The sequence below is a fragment of the Neomonachus schauinslandi genome, chromosome 4 (genome assembly GCF_002201575.2).
Source record: "Neomonachus schauinslandi chromosome 4, ASM220157v2, whole genome shotgun sequence".
Taxonomy (NCBI): Eukaryota; Metazoa; Chordata; class Mammalia; order Carnivora; family Phocidae; genus Neomonachus; species Neomonachus schauinslandi.
The window spans coordinates 20,946,167-20,965,798 of record NC_058406.1 but is presented as its reverse complement, the minus strand read 5'-3'; the positions used below and the strand labels follow the sequence as shown (position 1 = coordinate 20,965,798).

The following is a 19,632-nucleotide window of genomic DNA, read 5'->3' as shown; positions in this document are numbered from 1 at the left end:
GCCTTCCTGCCGCCCGGCTTCACGTGGGGCCGGCGCCGCCGACACGAGCGCGCGGGCAACGGCCCCGGCCCGCCAGGGCTCCGGCTGTGGCCGCCCCGCGCGACGCCCTCCGCCCCGACCCTCCGCCCCGACCCTCCGCCCGTGACGAGCGCGACCTACCTCGCTGCAGGTCCGCCACAAGCAACTCCTCTGCTCGCCGGCCCGGCCGCGAACTGCCCCAGAGCATGCGCTCTGCAGGCCTCCGGCCCCGACCCCGGGCCAGAAAGGAAAACAAAGAGCCCGGCGGCCCCTGGCGGCCGCCCCGGGAAGTGCAAGTGGCGCGCTCGGGCTAGAGCGCTCTAGACCGGGTTCTCTCCGCCCCTGGCCCGGGTACTGTGGGTATGTATTTGGGAGGCTCCAAATCCGGACCAGTGGACTGACAACCAGAGACTACTTGAAACCAGGGTTGGTTTGGGAAGATCTGGTGGGGCAGGGACTGTAGAGATAATGATCTTCCCTGCTCTCAAAGGGGTCCCCGTCAGAGCAAGATGAGAAATCAGACCATCAACAACCACGCAGGGGCATCTGGCTGAGCCTGGGGCTTGGGAAAGGCTTTCCAAGGTAAGTCTAAGAGGGCAGGGCATCCCTTGCGATGACAGAGAGCGATGAGAACCTAGGGTTGTTGCGGAAAACTGCCAAGGTGTGATTTGAGCAGAGGGTGCCCGTAGGAGTGAGTGGAGAACGCTCGAGAGGGAGAGTCAGATCATGATGCAGGGCCTCGTGTGTCTAAGGAGTACAGCCTCTATCCCGAGGCAGTGGGGAGTTAGGGAAGGGATCTGAGCAAGGGAGTGACATGAGCAGAGTCTTATTTTAGAGCAAAATGGAGAATGGAGTTGGTGGGAGGGGAAACTAAGAGGGGGGCGGGTGGGCAAGAGAAGCAAAGGAGACCAGCTAAGAAAGATGAGGTTGTGGACTGGGGTGAGGTGCTGGAGATGGGAAAAAAGCATCAAGTTGACTGTGCTCTCTTGTTAACACACTCCTTCTTCAGGATGGATACAAACAGTTCAGGATTTCAGGTGTTCCCTGAGGTGACTTGATTGTGTTGGGGGATTTCTGAGATCAGAGCAGGGACCTCTGCAGAAGGGCATTTTCTCCATTTCATGTTGATTCTGACTCTGAAAGTCATTCAATCATACCTGAACCCTAGATGGACACTTTTGATGAGTATTTACCAACCGAATTTCTCCTACGATGTGGAGCCCACCCCAAAGTACTCCCCATCTTCAGGGTCTCTTACCTCTCCAAGTTTACCTCTGCCTCCATCATGGACTCCTCTTTTGGATGATATTCTGTGAAATTTCTCCAAGTTTTAACCCTGGATCTTTGATCTCTCTGCTGTCTTCTTCCAAGATCTTACTCATTCACATGGCTTAATGTAATTATAAGAATGATTATTATCACCTATTTTGTAAAACCCTTTACTTTGTTAACTACAAAAACACATCCACCCATGTCCATGAGCTCATTTGTTCCTTACACAACCTCATGATCGTTGGCAAATGAGAAAAATGAGGTTCCAAGAGCTGAGGCCAGTTCTCGGGTCAGCACTACAAACAGTAGAAGAGGACCGACCAGAACTCTTGTTCTTTCAACTGAGAGGACAGTCCATTTGGTCTGATTTGACTTCCACCCTAAGTTTCAGCCCTATAGCTCTTCCCAGAAGACCCAATACCTAAAATAAAACATGTTTTGTATGGATCTAGACTTCCCCTCCCAACTTCATCCTTATAGCCAAGATTAAGGTTCTCGGAGAAGTAAAGATTTAATCCTTAACTTCTGATTCTTCCTTCTCTCCCCTCTTCATGTTTCTGTTTCTGCCCCTCTGGTCTAAGGCACCACCCTCTTGGCTTCTGCTCCTGCCCCTCATCCCTTCCCCTCCATTTTGTTCCACCTAGGTCCCCATGTTAGTCTCCCTAAATCACGGCTCTAAGAACTTGCCCTGCTTCAAAATCTTTCAAGACTCCAAAATCTCTTCACTGCTGCGCTTGGAACACCAGGTGGCTAACGCCCCAGGTTGTTGATCTCCCATTCTCCCTTTCCCCTCTGCACCGTACTCTGAAGGTGCCCACGTTCATTCTACCTTCTCACCTTTATCTAGGCTGTTTTCCCCAACAAGAGCCTTTCTTCCTGCCTTGCTGAGCTCTTGATATATCTTAAGGCTCAATTCAGTCCCCATCTCTGTGAAGCCTTCCTTGGCTCCACTTTATCTTTTCCTATTCTGAACCCAAATACTAATTTTAATTTTTTCACATTCTATCATTGTTTTATTTATTGAACACAAACCATAAGGACAATCAATTGAACCCAGCCCAGAACTGGTTCAAATGACAGAAGTGAAAGATATTGAAAGTTACTGTAGGGGTGCCTGGGTGGCTCAGTTGGTTATTAAAGTGTCTGCCTTCGGCTCAGGTCATGATCCTGGGGTCCTGGGATTGAGCCCCGCTGAGCAGGGAGCCAGATGTGGGGCTTGATCCCAGGATCTTGAGATCATGACCCGAGCCGAATGCAGACACTCAACCGACTGAGCCACCCAGGCACCCCCCAAAGTGAATTTCATGACAGTATCTAAGATTGCAAATACACTGGATGCTATTAACAATAGATTAGATATTGCAAAAGCAATGATTAGTAAACTTGAGGGCATAGCAATAGAAACTATCCAAAATGAAACACAGAGAAAAAAGAATTTAAAAAAATTTAAATTAGGGGTGCCTGGGTGGCTCAGTTGTTAAGCATCTGCCTTCGGCTCAGGTCATGATCCCAGGGTCCTGGGATCGAGCCCCACATCGGGCTCCCTGCTCAGTGGGAAGCCTGCTTCTCCCTCTCCACTCCCCCTGCTTGTGTTCCCTCTCTCACTGTGTCTCTCTCTGTCAAATAAATTAATAAAATCTTTAAAAAATAAAAATAAAAAATTGAAAATAGCATCAGTGAGCTATGGAATAACTTTAAGTGGCCAAATATACAGGGAAGCAAGGAGGAGCTGGGGACAAAGAACATATGAAGAAATAACAGCTTAAAAAATGTGCAAACTACAAACCTACAGATCTGTGATAGCTAATTTTATATGTCTATTTGGCTAGACTCTGGTGGCCAGCTGTTTGGTCAAATGCCAGTCTAGATGTTGCTGTGATGGTATTTTTTGGATATGATAACCTTTAAGTCAGTGGACTTTAAGGAAGCAGATTACCTTCTGTAATGTGAGTGGGCTTCATCCAATCAGTTGAAGGCCTGAAGGGAAGGAATTCTGCCAAGACTGCATGTAGGCTCAAGACTGCAACACCAACTCTTGCTGGAATTTCTAGCCTGCCAAAGTGCCCTACTGATTTCCGACTTGCCAGCCCCCACAACTACGTGTGCCAATTCTTTAAAATAAATCTCTATCTATCTACACACATACCTTCTGTTGGTTCTGTTTCTCTGGAGAACATTGACCAACACAAAATCCAAGAAGCTCAAGTAACTCCAAGTACAAAAAACAAGATACATCAAAATCAAATTGCTTAAAACCAATGACAGAAAATCTTAAAAGCAGTCAGAAAAAAGACATGTTATATACAGAGAAACGAGACAAGGATACAATGCAACATGTTAGGTACAGAGGAACAAAGACAAGGGTACAATGCAAACAACATGACATGGAGCAACATCTCTAAAGTACTCTAGCAAAATTATATCTAAGAAGGTATATCCAGCAAAAACATCTCTCAAAACTAAAGGTGAAAATAAGTTATTTTCAGGGGCATTTGGGCGGCTCAGTCGTTAAGCATCTGCCTTCAGCTCAGGTCATGGTCCCAGGGTCCTGGGATCGAGCCCCGCATTGGGCTCCCTGCTCGGCGGGAAGCCTGCTTCTCCCTCTCCCACTCCCCCTGCTTGTGTTCCCTCTCTCACTGTCTCTCTCTCTCTGTCAGATAAATAAATAAAATCTTAAAAAAAGAAAAGTTATTTTCAGACATACAAAAGCTGAAAGAATTCATCACCAGTAGAACCATTGTAAAAGAGATGTTAAAGAAAGACCGGCAGAAGGAACGTGATACCAGACAAGAATCTGGATCTACAACAGAGGCATGAAGAGCATTAGAAAATACCTTATTTTACCTTCATTTTTGAAAGATTGTTTTCTTTCTTAAAACTTTATTTAAAAAAAAATTATTTATTTGACAGAGAGAGACACAGCGAGAGAGGGAACACAAGCAGAGGGAGTGGGAGAGGGAGAAGCAGGCTCCCCACGGAGGAGGGAGCCCGATGCGGGGCTCGATCCCGGGACTCCGGGATCATGACTTGAGCCGAAGGCAGATGCGTAACGACTGAGCCACCCAGGTGCCCCTCTTTCTTAAAACTTTAAAAAGGATAATTGCCAGACGAACCATGAGAGACGATGGACTCTGAGAAACAAACTGAGGGTTCTAGAGGGGAGGGGGGTGGGAGGATGGGTTAGCCTGGTGATGGGTATTGAGGAGGGCACGTTCTGCATGGAGCACTGGGTGTTATGCACAAACAATGAATCATGGAACACTATATCTAAAACTAATGATGTAATGTATGGTGATTAACATAACAATAAAAAAATTTTTTAAAAAGGATAATTGCCTGTTTAAACAAAAAAAATAATGTATTGTGGGTTTTATAATATATATAAAAGTGATACACAAGACAACAGTAAGACTGGGGGGGTGACAAACGTATGGTTCTTATACTGTCCTAAGTGATGTGATATAATATCAATTAATGTGGACTCTGGTAAGTTGAAGATATGTATTATAAACCCTAAAGCAACCACAAAAATAACAAAATAAAGTTATAGCTAGTAAGCCAACAAAGAAGGTAATATAGAATCAGGAAAAAAAAATACCTTTTTTTTTTTTTTTTTTTTTTTTTAGAGAGAGGGAGGGCAGAGGGGCAGTGGGAGAGGGAGAGAGAAAATCTTAAGCAGGCCTCACACCCAACACGGGGCTCGATGCAGGTTCAATCTCGCAACCCTGAGATCATGACCTGAGCTGAAATCAAGAGTTGGACACTTACGTTAAGCGTCTGCCTTCGGCTCAGGTCATGATCCCAGGGTCCTGGGATCGAGCCCCGCATCGGGCTCCCTGCTCGGCGGGAAGCCTGCTTCTCCCTCTCCCACTCCCCCTGCTGTGTTCCCTCTCTCGCTGTCTCTCTCTTTGTCAAATAAATAAATCTTAAAAAAAAAAAAAAAAAAAAAGTTGGACACTTAACCAGCTGAACCACCCAGGCGCCCAATACTCATTTTTTTTTTAACGATTTATTTATTTGAAAGAAAGTGTGTGTGCAATCATAGGGGGAGGGGCAAAGGGAAAGGGAGAGAGAGAATCCCAAGCAGACTCCCTGCTGAGCGAGGAGCCCAATGCGGGGTTCAATCTCAGGACCCAAAGATCATGATCTGAGTGGAAATCAAGAGTCAGACATTCAACTGACTGAGCCATCCAGGTGCCCCCAATACTTTTTTTAAAAGGCAGAATAAGAAGACAAAAGGAACAAAGAACAGATGAGACAAATAGAAAACAAGTATCAAAATGATAAGACTGGGGCGCTGGGTAGCTCAGTTGGTTAAGTGTCTGCCTTCGGCTCAGGTCATGAACTCAGGGTGCTGGTATCAAGCCCTGCTCAGCAGGGAGTCTGCTTCTCCCTCTGCCCCTCCCTATACCCATGTTTTTTCTCTCTCTCAAATAAAAAAAAAAAAAGGTGAGACTCAGACCTAAGCACATTAATCATATAAAAATAGGGTCTAAACACTCCAGGTGAAAGGTAGAGATTATCATAATAAATCCAAAAAGCAAGACCCAATTATACACTGCCTACAAGATATATAGTTCAAATATAAATATACAAATAGGTTAAAAGTAAAAGGATAGAAAAGACATACTCTGGTAACACTAGTCAAAAGAAAGCTGGATCAGCTATATTAATAACAAAGTAGATTTCAGAGCAAAGAATATTATTGAAAAAAAAGTAATTTCATAAATGATAAAGGAGTCAATGAATCAAAATACACAATCCTGAACATATACGCAACTATTAAGAGTTTCACAATACATCAAGCAAAAACTGATAGAACTTTTTTTTTTAAGATTTATTTATTTATTCATTTGACAGACAGCACAAGCTGGGTGAGTGGCAGGCAGAGGCAGAGGGAGAAGCAAGCTCCCCGCTGAGCAGGGAGCCTGATGTGGGGCTCCATCCCAGGATCCTGGGATCATGACCTGAGCAGAAGGCAGATGCTTAACCAACTAAGCCACCCAGGCACCCTCTGATAGAACTTCTTGAAGAAATAGACAAATCCACAAATATAGCTGGAGATTTTGATAACCCACTCTCGATAATTGATAGAACAAGTAGGCAGAAAACCAGCAAGGATATAGACTTGAACACTTGCAACCAACTTTACTGATTGATTGACATTTATACAATGCTTCACCTTTCTTCACATTCCACCTTGCTTTCTTCAAATAACAGTAAAATACATATTCTTCTCAAGTGCCCATGAAACATTTACCAAGATAGACCATGTTCTAGGTCATAGAACAAGTCTTGGTAAATTTAAAAGGATTCAAGTCGTACAAAGCATATTCTTAGACTACATTGATATTAAAATAGAAACCAATAACAGCAAGATTTTTGGAAAACTCCCAAGTATTTAAAAATGAATACACTTTTAAATAGCCCATAGATAAAAAAAAAAAAAAAAAGGGAATTTAAAAGTATTTTGACCTGAATTAAAATGAAAACACAACATACCAGAAGTTTAGGATATTGTTAAAGCAATATTTGGGAGAAACATATAACACTAAATGCTTATATTAAAAAAAAAAAGGAAAAGGATGCCTGAGTGGCTCAGTCGGTTAAGCGTCTGCCTTTGGCTTTAGGTCATGATCCCAGGGTCCTGGGATTGAGTCCCACGTCGGGCTCCTTGCTGAGCAAGGAGCCTGCTTCTCCCTCTGCTGGCCTCTGTCTCTCTCTCTCTGATAAATAAAATCTTAAAAAAATATATATATATTAAAAAAAATTAAAAAAAAAAAGGAAAGTTCTTAAATCAATGACCTCAACTTCTACCTTAAGAAGTGAGGGAAAGGGCGCCTGGGTGGCTCAGTTGGTTAAGCGACTGCCTTCGGCTCAGGTCATGATCCTGGAGTCCCAGGATCGAGTCCCGCATCGGGCTCCTTGCTCGGCAGCGAGCTTGCTTCTTCCTCTGACCCTCCCCCCTCTCATGTGCTCGCTCTCTCTCTCTCTCTCATTCTGTCTCAAATAAATAAATAAAATCTTAAAAAAAAAAAAAGTGAGGGAAAGAGGGGTGCTGGGGTGGCTCAGTCAGTTAAGGGTCGGACTCTTGATTTCAGCTCAGGTCATGATCTCAGGATTGTGAGATTGAGCCCCATGTGTTGCTCCATCCTCAGCAGGCAATCTGCTCCAGATTCTCTCCCTCTCCCCCTCCCCACTCGTGCACTCTCTCAAATAAATCCTAATAAAAACAGAAATGAGGAAAAGAAGAGTACACTACATCTAGTCAAAAGAAAATAAAGATAAAAGCAGTAATCAATAGAACATAGAAAAACAAAATCATCAACCAGTGTTTGCCATGTGCCAGGCACAGTGTAGGTACTGAGCTTACATAGATGGTACCATTCCTTGAGGATCCAACTAGTAAGTTAGATGTACATCAGTTTAAAAATAATCACATCAGAATGCTATCATGATGGAATGCTCAAGGTGCTGGTGCTTATAAGGGAAAGTGAAGACAGTGGTGCAGAGTTCAGACTCTAGAGACAGACACCTTTTAAGTTCTATTCTGTGTGGCCTTGGGCAAATGATATAACTTTGATTTTGTCTTCCTTTTCTAGAACATGGATTTAATAAAATTCCCTGCACTGCCTAAGACTGTTTTAAGGATTAAAGAATGCCTAGCACACGGCAAATCTTCATCAAATGTCAGGTACTATCATTAAAATGTGGGTCCCATCCATCCCAAAGATAGAAAGGGGTGAACGAGGGAGGCATGGCCAGGGAAGGGCTCTCAGTCCCTAGGAAACTACTCATTTCCACTTCATTTTCCACTGTCAAGTAAAACTGGGCACTTATGTTTATAATTCATTACAAATGAAACTGAGGTTTTATGGTATAGCAGTTATTACATTAGCTTAATACCAAAAAAGTGGTATAAACCAGGTGGAAATAGTATTTTTTGAGGCATCATATGACATAGGTTGAAAACAGGTTCTGTGGTCAGTTGCCTTGCTCACAGGCATGCTCTGCCACTTACTGGCTGTGTAACTTGGGCAAGTTCCTCATATCCTCCAACTTCAGTTTTCCTCATCTGCAAAATGGGCACAAAGAGTACCTACTTTACCAAGGTACATGGAGTATTAAATAATGTACGTACATCACCACTGTCGTGCTCAAAGCTAATAATATATAATATAGTTTGGAGTTAGGTTTGAGTCCTGGTTCTGCTCCTTACTAGTTAGGTAATTCCTTAATCTCTCCTGGAAAGATAGGGTTGGTTCTGAGATAAACCTAGGTTAGTAATAGCTAAGTGATGGTAGACTTTACTCATTCAACAAAATTTATTGGATACTGCATCCCAGGTGTTTGCTTGAGAAGTGATATTTAACAAACTCATTGTGCTTTTATGAAACTGTAAGCTTTTTACAATTAACTCATTTCTCATTAAAACCCCAAGAGGTAGGTACTTTTATCATCCCCGTTCTATGGATGAAAAAATTGAGGCGGAGGTTAAGTAGCTTGCCCAAGGTCACATGGATAGCAAGTTGTGGTATTTGGATTCAAATGCAGGAAGTCTTGACTCCAAGACTCCAACTTTCACGACTGATAGGACTGCCTACATGCAGAAAAAGGCCAGAAGAGCCTGTTTGGAAAAAGCCTACAGACAAGTATGTCAAAAGCAGAAGCCTGAAAAGGTGGGGCCTAGAATACCTGACAGCTTTGCTTCAGCTACACTTTGGACGTGGAGGAAAAAAATGCACGTATTTCTTGCCCAGCAAGTTACCCAGCCTAACCCTGCTCATTTGTACTAAAAACTAAATTCCCTGCCTGGCTGTAGGGAAAAAAACACTATTCAGACATCTGAGCACCTCCTCTCCATAGGCTGCTTATGTAGCAAGGATAGGAAAGATGAGCACCAGAGAAAAGGTTGGCCCTGGGCATCCAGGTTCCCTCCCAGAAATTCTACAGGAGTTCATTTGTACAGAGGCTCTACTTAGCTGTTGGCTTGGACAATCAGCCTATTTGTTAAAACTAATACCCACCTCAGAGTCGTGAATACATGCCAAGCTTAGGACAGTGCCTGGCACAGGTAAGTACAAGTTCAAGTGTACTTGTTTTAACAGATCACCTAGTCACACTCCTTAAAAATAAGCCCAAGCAGCTCCCCCACGTTCTTTTCTAGAATCATGGCTATGAATGCTTAATTAGCTTCAGTTCTATCCTCTGGCCCTCAAATGGGTGAAGCAGTATGCCCTGCTGTTCCAGGAGTCTGGGGAAGACTCATTACTCAAATCACCCACTTCCCTTAAACTTGACCCTGATGGCTTCTAACTGGTCACATGGCTGTTACAAGCCCTCTCCCCACCTTGTTTCATTTCGCCCCACTCTGGATCTAGACTCTACCTTCTAGATGGTTCCCGGTTAGTCCCCATCCTTCAGGGTCTCAGCTGCCCTATGCTGGCAGCCAGTACATGAGCTTGACAAGATTTCCATTGTGACTCAACCTCACATCACTCATAGGCAGGATGACCATCTTCTCAGGCTTAAGTTCCACTTGGAACACTGGCAGTAGAGGCTTAACTAGCTTAACAGAGGTGTGATTTTAGCATTTATGCCCAACCTTGTTAAGGTCAATTTACCTGTACTATATTGTGAGAAACCGAAGGCTTGGCCTAATTAGTAACCAAGATCTCCGAACACTCATGTCCAGTGGTCAATTTTATGTTCATCTTTCAAGACACCACACCTAAATTCATTAGGTATCCTAAGCACTACCCACCTTTGAATGCAACCAGCTTTTACCTGCACACTAGGTAACTGGTAGGAATCAACACACGTTTTCCCACATAAGAGTAAACAAGTTCCAGGGCGCCTGCGTAGCTGTCGTTAAGCATCTGCCTTCAGCTCAGGTCATGATCCCAGGGTCCTGGGATGGAGCCCCACATCAGGCTCTCTGCTCGGTGGGAAGCCTGCTTCTCCCTCTCCCACTCCCCCTGCTTGTGTTCCCTCTCTTGCTGTCCTGTCAAATAAATAACATCTTAAAAAAGAAAAAAAAAAAGAGTAAACAAGTGCCAAGTGACACAAGACACACAAGCTCAGTCTTTAGTTAATGCAGAACTAATCAAACATAACTGCAAAGGTAGTTTTCCTAACAAGCACTTCCATTCACAGAATACGGCTGTCAGTCACATTTCCACAAAAAAAGGAGCCACACAAATACGCAGTCATCTTTATTTTAATTCATAAATACATTATAAACAGACCTGGATCTTTAATAAGACACTTAGGATCTGATAGGCTTCTGTTTTCCATTCAGTTATATAGTTAGAAAACCCAGTTTACTTGAGAACAGTAGAAAAGGCCAAGTAGCATCTTAGCTTCCTTAAGTTTTCTCCTCATAGGCATTCTGGAATCTTTGGGCTTTGTGGGTCAAAGGACCAGATTGTTAAGACATGCCTATATTCAGTGCTGTCCGCATTCCCTAAATTTCAATGGGCCCGTCCTTTGGAACATTCAACTTGTTCCCCAAATTTAGTATTCAGTTTTAAAGAGTCAAATATGCCCAAGTTTCCAAACCTCCAGGCTTATCTTATAAAAACAGCATCTATCATTCATTTTACCAACCCTCCCTGCCAAATAAAAGGACCCAAACGGGTGTTAACTGCCAATGATTGGTGAGGCTCCTCTTCTCTCCTGAATGAAAACAAATGAAAAAGAGGATCAGACTCCTACTTACGATCTCACTAAAAATTTTAATTTTAGTTTTCATTAGATGTTTCCTGCATGGTTTGTCTCCTCAGTCATCGTCCAGAGGACTCTGAGAAGCTGTAGGAATATGCAGGCGCAGACTCAAGGCCCGGCTTCATCTCCAACGTCGTGGAAAGGGACTGTACGTCACGGGGCAGAGCCCTATGCTCCCGTTGGCCACCTGGACAGAGCCCGGGGAGAGTGACCTCCCGGGAGTATCCACGTTGGAATGCCTATGATTAAAGAGCATCACCCTCAAAACATTTTTAAGAGATTCCATTTTCCCCCATTCCATTCTACACAAGTGAATTTGAGGAAAGCCTGTTGAAAACCCAGTCGTTACTACTGTTTCATGGTTTCTCTACTTACTCATTGTCCTAGGAATATTCAGGTACATACACCCACCTTCATCTCCAGAATCATGGAAAGGGTTTGTACTGGACACCAAATGCTTGGCTACCATGCACAGACTTTGAGGGAGTATGCACATTTGTTTTGTTTATAGGATTCACATACAAGCTTTGCTAATCTTGACTTTGGTTAATTCACCCAAACTGTACAATTTTTCCATTAGCAGCAAGTTTCTACCCTATCACATGAGAAAGATGTGAAAATATTAACTTTTACTGAATAAAAAAAGCTATCTTCCCAGACATGAGCATATATTTACGCAACTGTCAACATGCCAACAAAAATGCAGCAAAGTTTCTATCTGGGGGCGCCTGGGTGGCTCAGTTGGTTGAGTGTCTGCCTTTGGCTCGGGTCGTGATCCCAGGGTCCTGGGATAGAGCCCCGCATCAGGCTCCCTGCTCAGCGGGAGGCCTGCTTCTCCCTCTCCCTGCCACTCTGCCTGCTTGTGCTCTGTCAAATAAATAAATAAAATCTTTAAAAAAAAAAAAAAAGTTTCTATCTGGATGTATTAAATGGCAGGACACATTCATGAAAAGGAACTGGGCTGGAATGATTTAAACGTCAACAGGAAATACAAGCCAAAAACAATTCTTTGGTTTACTTACCTCAAGTCAAATTTATTTGGAATCCTGCGTGATCACTGCAAAATAAGGTAGGCAAGAGCTTAATCCAATAGTACAGCAGCTGAGAAAAGGTTTTTCTTTCCAATCAACTTAGATCCAGATAGAGGGAGCTGTTTCCTGCATGGTTTATCTCCTCAGTCATCGTCCAGAGGACTCTGAGAAGCTGTAGGAATATGCAGGCGCAGACTCAAGGCCCGGCTTCATCTCCAACGTTGTGGAAAGGGACTGTACGTCACGGAGCAGAGCCCTATGCTCCCGTAGGCCACCTGGACAGAGCCCGGGGAGAGTGACCTCCCGGGAGTATCCACGTTGGTCACTGTAATTTACTTAATTTGCAAGCTACTGAGCTAGAAATAAATTTCAATCAGTTGATGGCGACTTCCCCAGGATATCCACTTTGGGGTGGACCCTATCCCAAGTGCCAACGAAATTCGAGTTCAATACCGATCAGCAGTCTCCTGTCAGTTACCTAAATTAACTTTCAGCCAGGTACCCCGAACATTATCTACAAACCCCAACAGGCGATTGGCACTACTGCCAAAAAAATGGCAAATGCAGAGCCGCAGACACAGCAATTACGGCTCCTACCCATAAACCGATCATCAGGAGTCGTGAGCTCACCCTACATCATAAAGCAAGTGGCAGAATCAAGAACCGTTCGTTTCGAAATCGATTCTTAAGCTCATATAGGTGTCAAATTAAATGACCTGCACCCAATTCCACCGCCTCCTAGGAGACAAGGTAATAAGCCGGGCGATGGGCAACAGGAGGGGGTGGGCCGCGCATTTAGCATCCGGCGCGTGAGGTGGCAGCTCTGCAGGTTTCAGCGCGAGCGCCTTAGGTTACAGGCAAGACCCGCGGCTCGCGAGGCCTCCGCGGCCCACATCCGGCCCAGCTCCGCTGCCTGATTAAGTGTAGTTAGCACAGACACCGCTGAAGGGAATCCTAGATAGGATGAAGCCTACGAGGAAATCTGCTTGGCGGGCCCAGGGTACTAAACCTAGAACTAACGAATCGAACGGGTAACGGGTAAAAATACTCACCACCCGACTCCCGCACAGAGCCCCAATCGTTCTCGAAAAGATCGAGCAAGCCCCAGGGCATCCTTATTTATATCTTCTGAAGCGCGCGGAAGTCAAGGTGTATTTATTGCGCCTGCGCATCGCCCTGCGCAGTTAGGAAATCGGAAATTCGCTAAGGGTTCTGGGAACCATTGCAACTTAAGCCCCACCCCTACCTGGCTCAGAGGCTTCTCGCGACAACAGAGCCTTCGCGGGGGAACCTTGCTGGGTAATGTAAATTACAGAAAGGGAGTTTAAAAGTATGCAGTCCTGTGCTGAGTAGCCAATATACTTCTCAGCAATCAGCTAACCCAGTCTGGAGGATGTACCCTCGAATAAACTCGCCAACCTCACCCCTCAACATTTTGGAGTAATTATAGGCAAAATTGAAAAAGCCATCTAGAAAAATGCAGAATCACAGAAGTGATTGAATCCGCTCTGTCACATGTGAAATAAACATTTGATAAATGAGTAGGTAAATAGGACAGAAATGCTTCTACACGAATTGGTTAATTTTTTTAAAAGACTTTTTTTATTGGGGCGCCTGGGTGGCTCAGTCGGTTAAGTAGCTGCCTTGAGCTCAGGTCATGATCCCAGAGTCCTGGGACGGATCCAGCATCTGGCTCCTTGCTCATCAGGGAGTTGGCTTCTCTCTCGCTTGCTCTCACTCTCTCTCAAGTATTTGAGAGAGAGAGAGAGAGAGAGAGAGAGAGAGCTCGAGAAGGGGGAGGGGCAGAGGCCGACTCCCCGACAAGCCCGGAGCTCTATGCAGGGCTCTATCCTGGCATCCTCGGATCATGACCCTAGCCGGCAGCCGCTTAACCGACTGAACCACCCAGGGGCCCAAATGAATAAATAAGGAATTGGCTAAAATTAAAAGCTTCCTATACACAACAATGGATGAATTTAATACTGCCGAACTGTACACCCGAAAATGGTTAAAAAAGTAAGTTTTACATTAAGTATTTTTAATACACACTCACCTAATATAAAGAAGTAGGCAAGTAAAGAATCCTGGAGATACATATTACATGTGAAATGTTGCAAATGTGATAGAATTTTGAATATGGTGTAAAGTGAATAAAGAGATTAGGTAAATTTTTTTTTATTAAAGATTTTATTTATTTATTTGAGACAGAATGAGAGAGACAGAGAGCACATGAGAGGGGGGAGGGCCAGAGGGAGAAGCAGGCTCCCTGCCGAGCAGGGAGCCCGATGCGGGACTCGATCGCGGGACTCCAGGATCATGACCTGAGCTGAAGGCAGTCGCTTAACCAACTGAGCCACCCAGGCGCCCAAGAGATTAGGTAAATTAACATGGAGCCATCACAGCTGGGCTATAATGAGTGGAAACATTTATAGTGTTCCTCCTATAAGGTTTTGTGCTGGGGGAGCATGGGTGGCTCAGTCGTTAAGCGTCTGTCTTGGGCTCAGGTCATGATCCCAGGATCCTGGGATCGAGCCCCGCATCGGGCCCCCTGCTCCGCGGGAGGCCTGCTTCTCCCTCTCCCACTCCCCTTGCTTGTGTTCCCTCTCTCTCTGTCAAATGAATAAATAAAATCTTAAAAAAAAAAAAAAAGATTTTGTGCTTTTTTTTTTTGAGATTTCTATTTATTTATTTGAGAGAGAGACAGAGATAGAAACAGAGATAGCAAGAGAGAGAGCACAGGAGCTGGGAGGAGAGGGAGAAGCAGGCTTCCCGCTGAGCAAGCAGTCCGATGTGGGACTCGATCCCAGGACCGTGGGACTCGATCCCAGGACTCTGGGATCATGACCTGAGCGGAAGGCAGATGCTTAACTGACTGAGCCACCCAGGCGCCCCTGTGCTGGATTCTTTATGTAGGTTATTTAGTAGCACAGCAGTTTTAAGACAGCGGTATTATTACCTAGATTTTAAGATGTGGAACATGCCCAGAGCAATGGTTCTCTAAGCAAAGTTGTCAAACCTTGGGGGTCTCTGAGAATCTTGGGGATCCAAGAGGTCAAGCCTATTTCATACTAAGACTTTCTTTGCCTTTTTCACTGTGTTGACTTTGCACTGATGCTGTAAAGTGAAATGGTGGATAAAACTGCTGGTGCCTTAATGAGCAGTGGGTATTATATAAGACTGATGAATCACTGAACTCTACCTCTAAAACCAATTAATACATGTTAATTAATTGAATTTAAATTAAAAAAAATTAAAAACCTGCTGGTGCCTTAGTATGTTTTGAAGCTCTGTCACCAAACTGTATCAGTATCATTTTTATCATCAAAAATTTACAGTTAAAAAAAGTCAGTTTCTCAAACTCTTAGAAAATAGAAAGGTGGTTGCCAGGGCTTGGAGGGTATATGGAAAGGGGGAATATTGCTATTCTTTTTTTTTAAATATTTTATGTATGTATGTATTTATTTGAGAGAGAGAACTAGAGAAAGAGAGAGAGCACACACACAGGGAGAGGGAGAGAGAGAGAAGCAGGCTCCCCACTGAGCAGGGAGCCCGAGTCAGGGCTTGATCCCAGGACCCTGAGATCATGACCCAAGCCGAAGGCAGATGCCTAATGGACTGAACCACCCAGATGCCCTGGGAATATTGTTATTCAGTAGGTACAGAGTTTCAGTTTAGTGAGATGAAAAAGTACTAGTAATCTGTTATACTGCTGTGCGCATATAGTGACTACTGAACTGTATACTTAAACATGGCTAAGAAAGGGCACATTTTATGTTTTTTTTTTAAAGTTTATTTTTTTATTAATCCCTACACCCAGTGTGGGGCTTGAACTCAGGATCCTGAGATCAAGAGTCCCATGCTCTTCCAACTCTTCCAACTGAGCCAGTCAGGTGCCGCCTCCACCCCCACCCTGCCCCCACAAAGGCACATTTTATGTTAGGTGTTTTTTACCACAAAAGAGAATATCTATAGCAAATTAAAAATAGAGTCAGCTTCCCCTAAGAATGCCCTTGATGAAGAAATAAAAGTCATTAATTTCACTAATTCTCAACTTTTGAGTATCCATCTTCTTAGTATTTTTTGTGACAAAGTGAGAAGTGCACATAAAGTACTTTTTCAGCACGCAAAAGTACAGCATTTGTCTCCAGGAAAAGCAGTTACACAACTGTCTGGAGTTATAAGCTGAAATAGTCACATTTTTTCATGAAATACTCTTTAACTTGAAAGAATGGCTGTTATCTTTACCAACTATATATATCTGTGTGGGATTGGATTTTCTTCATTTACTTAAATCAAAACAACATATAGCAACAGATTGAATACAGGAGCAGTTTGAGAATTGAACTGTCATCTATTAAATCAGACATTAAAGAGATTTGCAAAAAAATGTAGAACAATGCCACTCTTCTCCCTAATTATTTTGGGAGATAGTTATTTTTTTTAAAAAGAGTTTATTTTTTGACAGAGAGAAAGAGAGCACAAGCAGGGGAAGAGCAGAGAGAGGGAGAAGCAGGCTCCCCATTGAGCAGGGAACCCAATGTGGGGTTTGATCCCAGGGCCCTGGGATCATGACCTGAGCCAAAGGCAGTTGCTTAACCGACTGAGCCACCCAGGCACCCCAAGAAAATAGTTATTTTTCATAAAAATATATTATTATTATTATTTTTAAAGATTTTATTTATTTATTTGACAGAGAGAGAGCACAAGTAGGCAGAGAGGCAGGCAGAGGGAGAGGGAGAAGCAGGCTCTCCGCTGAACAGGGAGCCCGATGTGGGGCTCGATCCCAGGACCCTGGGATCATGACCTGAGCCGAAGGCAGCCGTTTAACCGACTGAGCCACCCAGGCGCCCCTATAAAAATATATTATTAATGTTAACATGTATTGGGGTTATTATTTTGAAATGTATTATTTCATTATGGTGTTATAATTAATTATATAAATTATAAATATATTTAAAAATTTTCCGTTTTAATTTTAGTACAGTAAGTATCAATAGATGTCATGTATAGATATAAAAGTTCTTTGGGTTCTGAATAATTTTTACAATTGTAAAGGAATCACAAAACCAAAATGTTTGAGAACCAGTAGTTTAAAGGAAAGAAGACAAATAACTCTGCTACTTCTCTGGCCGTATTACCAGTATTCAACTCCCATTCAATCACTCATTCAACATTTACTTAGTGGATATGATTTATTTGCTAGGTATTGTGCTAGACACTGGGAACTCTGACATGAAACTTAATTTTTTAAGACTTTATTTTAAAGTAATCTCTATACCCAATGGGGCTCGAACTTACAACCCCAAGATCCAAAGTCACAGGCTCTACCAACTGAGCCAGCCAAATGCTGACTCTTGACATGAAACACTTTGCTGTCTGAGATCCCACACTGGGAGAAATAGACATGCCCGCAAATTATCACTCAATGAATGCTGTATTCTGAGAACACAGAGGACAGGGCAACTGAACAATCTGCTCAAGGCTGAAGGCATTTTCCTGGGAGTTAAAATTTGACCTCAAACTTGGAGGGGTGGAGTAAGGAGTGGAGTATGGATGATGACAGCATTGCAGGTTGAGGAGCTAGCAGGACCATGGTCTCCTGGGAAGGGGAAGAAGTCAGCTTGATGAGGAACATTGAAGGAAGAAGGAACTGCGCTTTTCATGAGACGAGAAAGTAGGCAAACGTTAAATTATAAAATATGTTGTAGTCCAGGCCAAAGATCTTAAATTTTATCTTTCAGGTAACTAGGGACCAATAAGTTTTGAAGTAGAGGATTGCTGTGACCAGCTTTGCACTTTAGAAAGGTAACTCTAGTGGCAATTTTGGAGGTTAGATTGGAGAGATCAGAGGTTTTGAAGTCCCATTTAAATTATGTTGGCTTTGAACTTTGATGGTAAACAAGGCAAGAGGAAATCTAGGAATCGAGAGACATTTCTGAGGTAGAGAATGCACAGAATTTATTGTCCCCCTGGACCTGCAAAGAGAGGAACTTGCAGATAATACCAAAGTTTTAGGCTTATGAGAGTGAACATATGGTGGTTCTCTAACTCTGATGATTGAGAAAGTAGGCTGTGAAGGTAGACAGTATGGTCCACATTGGAGGTGCAGAGAAGTTACCTTGGGAACATCTGGGTGTCTAGATGTCCAAAGGGCAACTGGATATAGGGTTGGATTCCAGCAAGAAATGTAAGTTGCAGATAAAGATTTAGAAGTTGTCAGAATAAGAGTGGTAGATAGCTGATGTCATCTTGGGAGAGCAGGGAGAGTGACAAGAGGACATGAAAACGCATTTAAATGGTGGTCAGGGAAGAAGTCAGCAGGGCAGAGAAAGCATGATCAGAGAATTGGGAGACAGTGGGGTCTGAGAAGCCAAGGAAGAAGTTTTGAGGACTAGGACATGGCCCAAAGCATCAAATGCTGCAGGATAGTCAAATGTATCAAGAGCTGAAAACAGGCTTTGGATGTGGCAGTTAACTGAGAAGTCACTGGTGACCTCAGGCAAAGCCATTTTATTTTGGATTTAGTTTCGATTTTAGTGAAGTGAGTGAATCTGGCTTTAGAAATGGAAAACAGTGTGGACAGACCAGAGGTCATAAGCCAATGTCAAGAAGACTGTTCAGTTTACATCCACATAATTTTTCTCCACCTGTCCCTCATTTAGCTCAACTGCTTGGACTGTACAGGAATTTAAGTTAACATTAGAATAGATTATGTCAATGGAGTGTAGGAGAAGCTGAAGGTAGGGCAATAGGTTTAAAAGAAAAAGGTCAACGGAAGATTGTTTTTTTTCTGGGGGTGGTGGTTAGGAAGGAGATAAACATTAAATGAATGAATCAATAAATGGTGTGTGTCTCTTCAGTACCAGATGGAGGAAAATTGAGGATGTTTGTCTCTGTCAGATGACCTCTACGCTTTGTTGGGGGAAGAAATGAACGCTATAACACAAGAGACAGAGGGAGCAAGTGGCCCAGGTTGCTGGCGGTTCCTGCTTTATGCTTCATGCCTCCTAGAGCTGAAATTGAATAGAGCCTTGAAGCAGTGGTTTAGGCTGTGTTTGGTTTCAGGGCTTGGCTTTTCTTTGTTGTACATTCTCAACTTTCATAGGTGTACTTCCTATTCCATCCCGTCCCATTCAATATCCACTGTACTTACCTTTTCTCAGTCTCCAATCTCCTAGGTACTCCAATCTAGATCCATAAGGAGGCTAAATTCACTTATCGTTTCAGCAAACAATGAGCAATGTGCACCTTCTGTAGACAATGCTTAACCTCAAAAGAGCAATGGCAATTTGAGACCTCTTTGGAGCTTTGGGCCCTGTGGGATTTGGTCTTTGGAGGGCAAGGAGAAGGAAAATCTGGGAGCAGGTGGAACCCAGTGACATGAGCAGTTCTTTTTTTTAAGATTTTTAATTTTTATTTTTTTTAAAGATTTATTGGGGCGCCTGGGTGGCTCAGTCATTGGGCGTCTGCCTTCGGCTCAGGTCATGATCTGGGGGTCCTGGGATGGAGCCCCGCATCGGGCTCCCTGCTCAGCAGGAAGCCTGCTTCTCCCACTCTCACTCCCCCTGCTTGTGTTCCCCTTCTC

General features: G+C 43.6%; 1 protein-coding gene, 1 long non-coding RNA gene and 2 other non-coding genes across 5 annotated transcripts in view; all 4 read right to left on the bottom strand.

The window, feature by feature from the left end:
* The window catches only part of RCC1 (regulator of chromosome condensation 1), a 16,098-nt gene extending 15,869 nt beyond the window's left edge, over window positions 1-229 (bottom strand). The window contains exon 1 of one of the 2 annotated variants that reach the window (XM_044913927.1): window positions 160-229. The gene's annotated coding sequence lies outside the window, so the exon portion shown is untranslated. The remainder of the gene's footprint in view (window positions 1-159) is intronic. The other variant, XM_044913926.1, reaches the window with a different exon arrangement.
* A 10,273-nt stretch (window positions 230-10,502) lies between these two features.
* Window positions 10,503-13,215, bottom strand: LOC110574820. Its single transcript, XR_002479986.1, has 3 exons — window positions 13,100-13,215; window positions 12,039-12,073; window positions 10,503-10,968 (listed from the first exon to the last, which is right to left on the bottom strand). It is a non-coding gene; the product is annotated as an uncharacterized LOC110574820 (long non-coding RNA).
* On the bottom strand, window positions 11,046-11,250 carry LOC123324725. Its single transcript, XR_006539994.1, has one exon. It is a non-coding gene; the product is annotated as a small nucleolar RNA SNORA73 family (small nucleolar RNA).
* Window positions 12,165-12,369, bottom strand: LOC123324724. The gene has a single exon (XR_006539993.1). It is a non-coding gene; the product is annotated as a small nucleolar RNA SNORA73 family (small nucleolar RNA).
* Window positions 13,216-19,632: the final 6,417 nt, after the last annotated feature.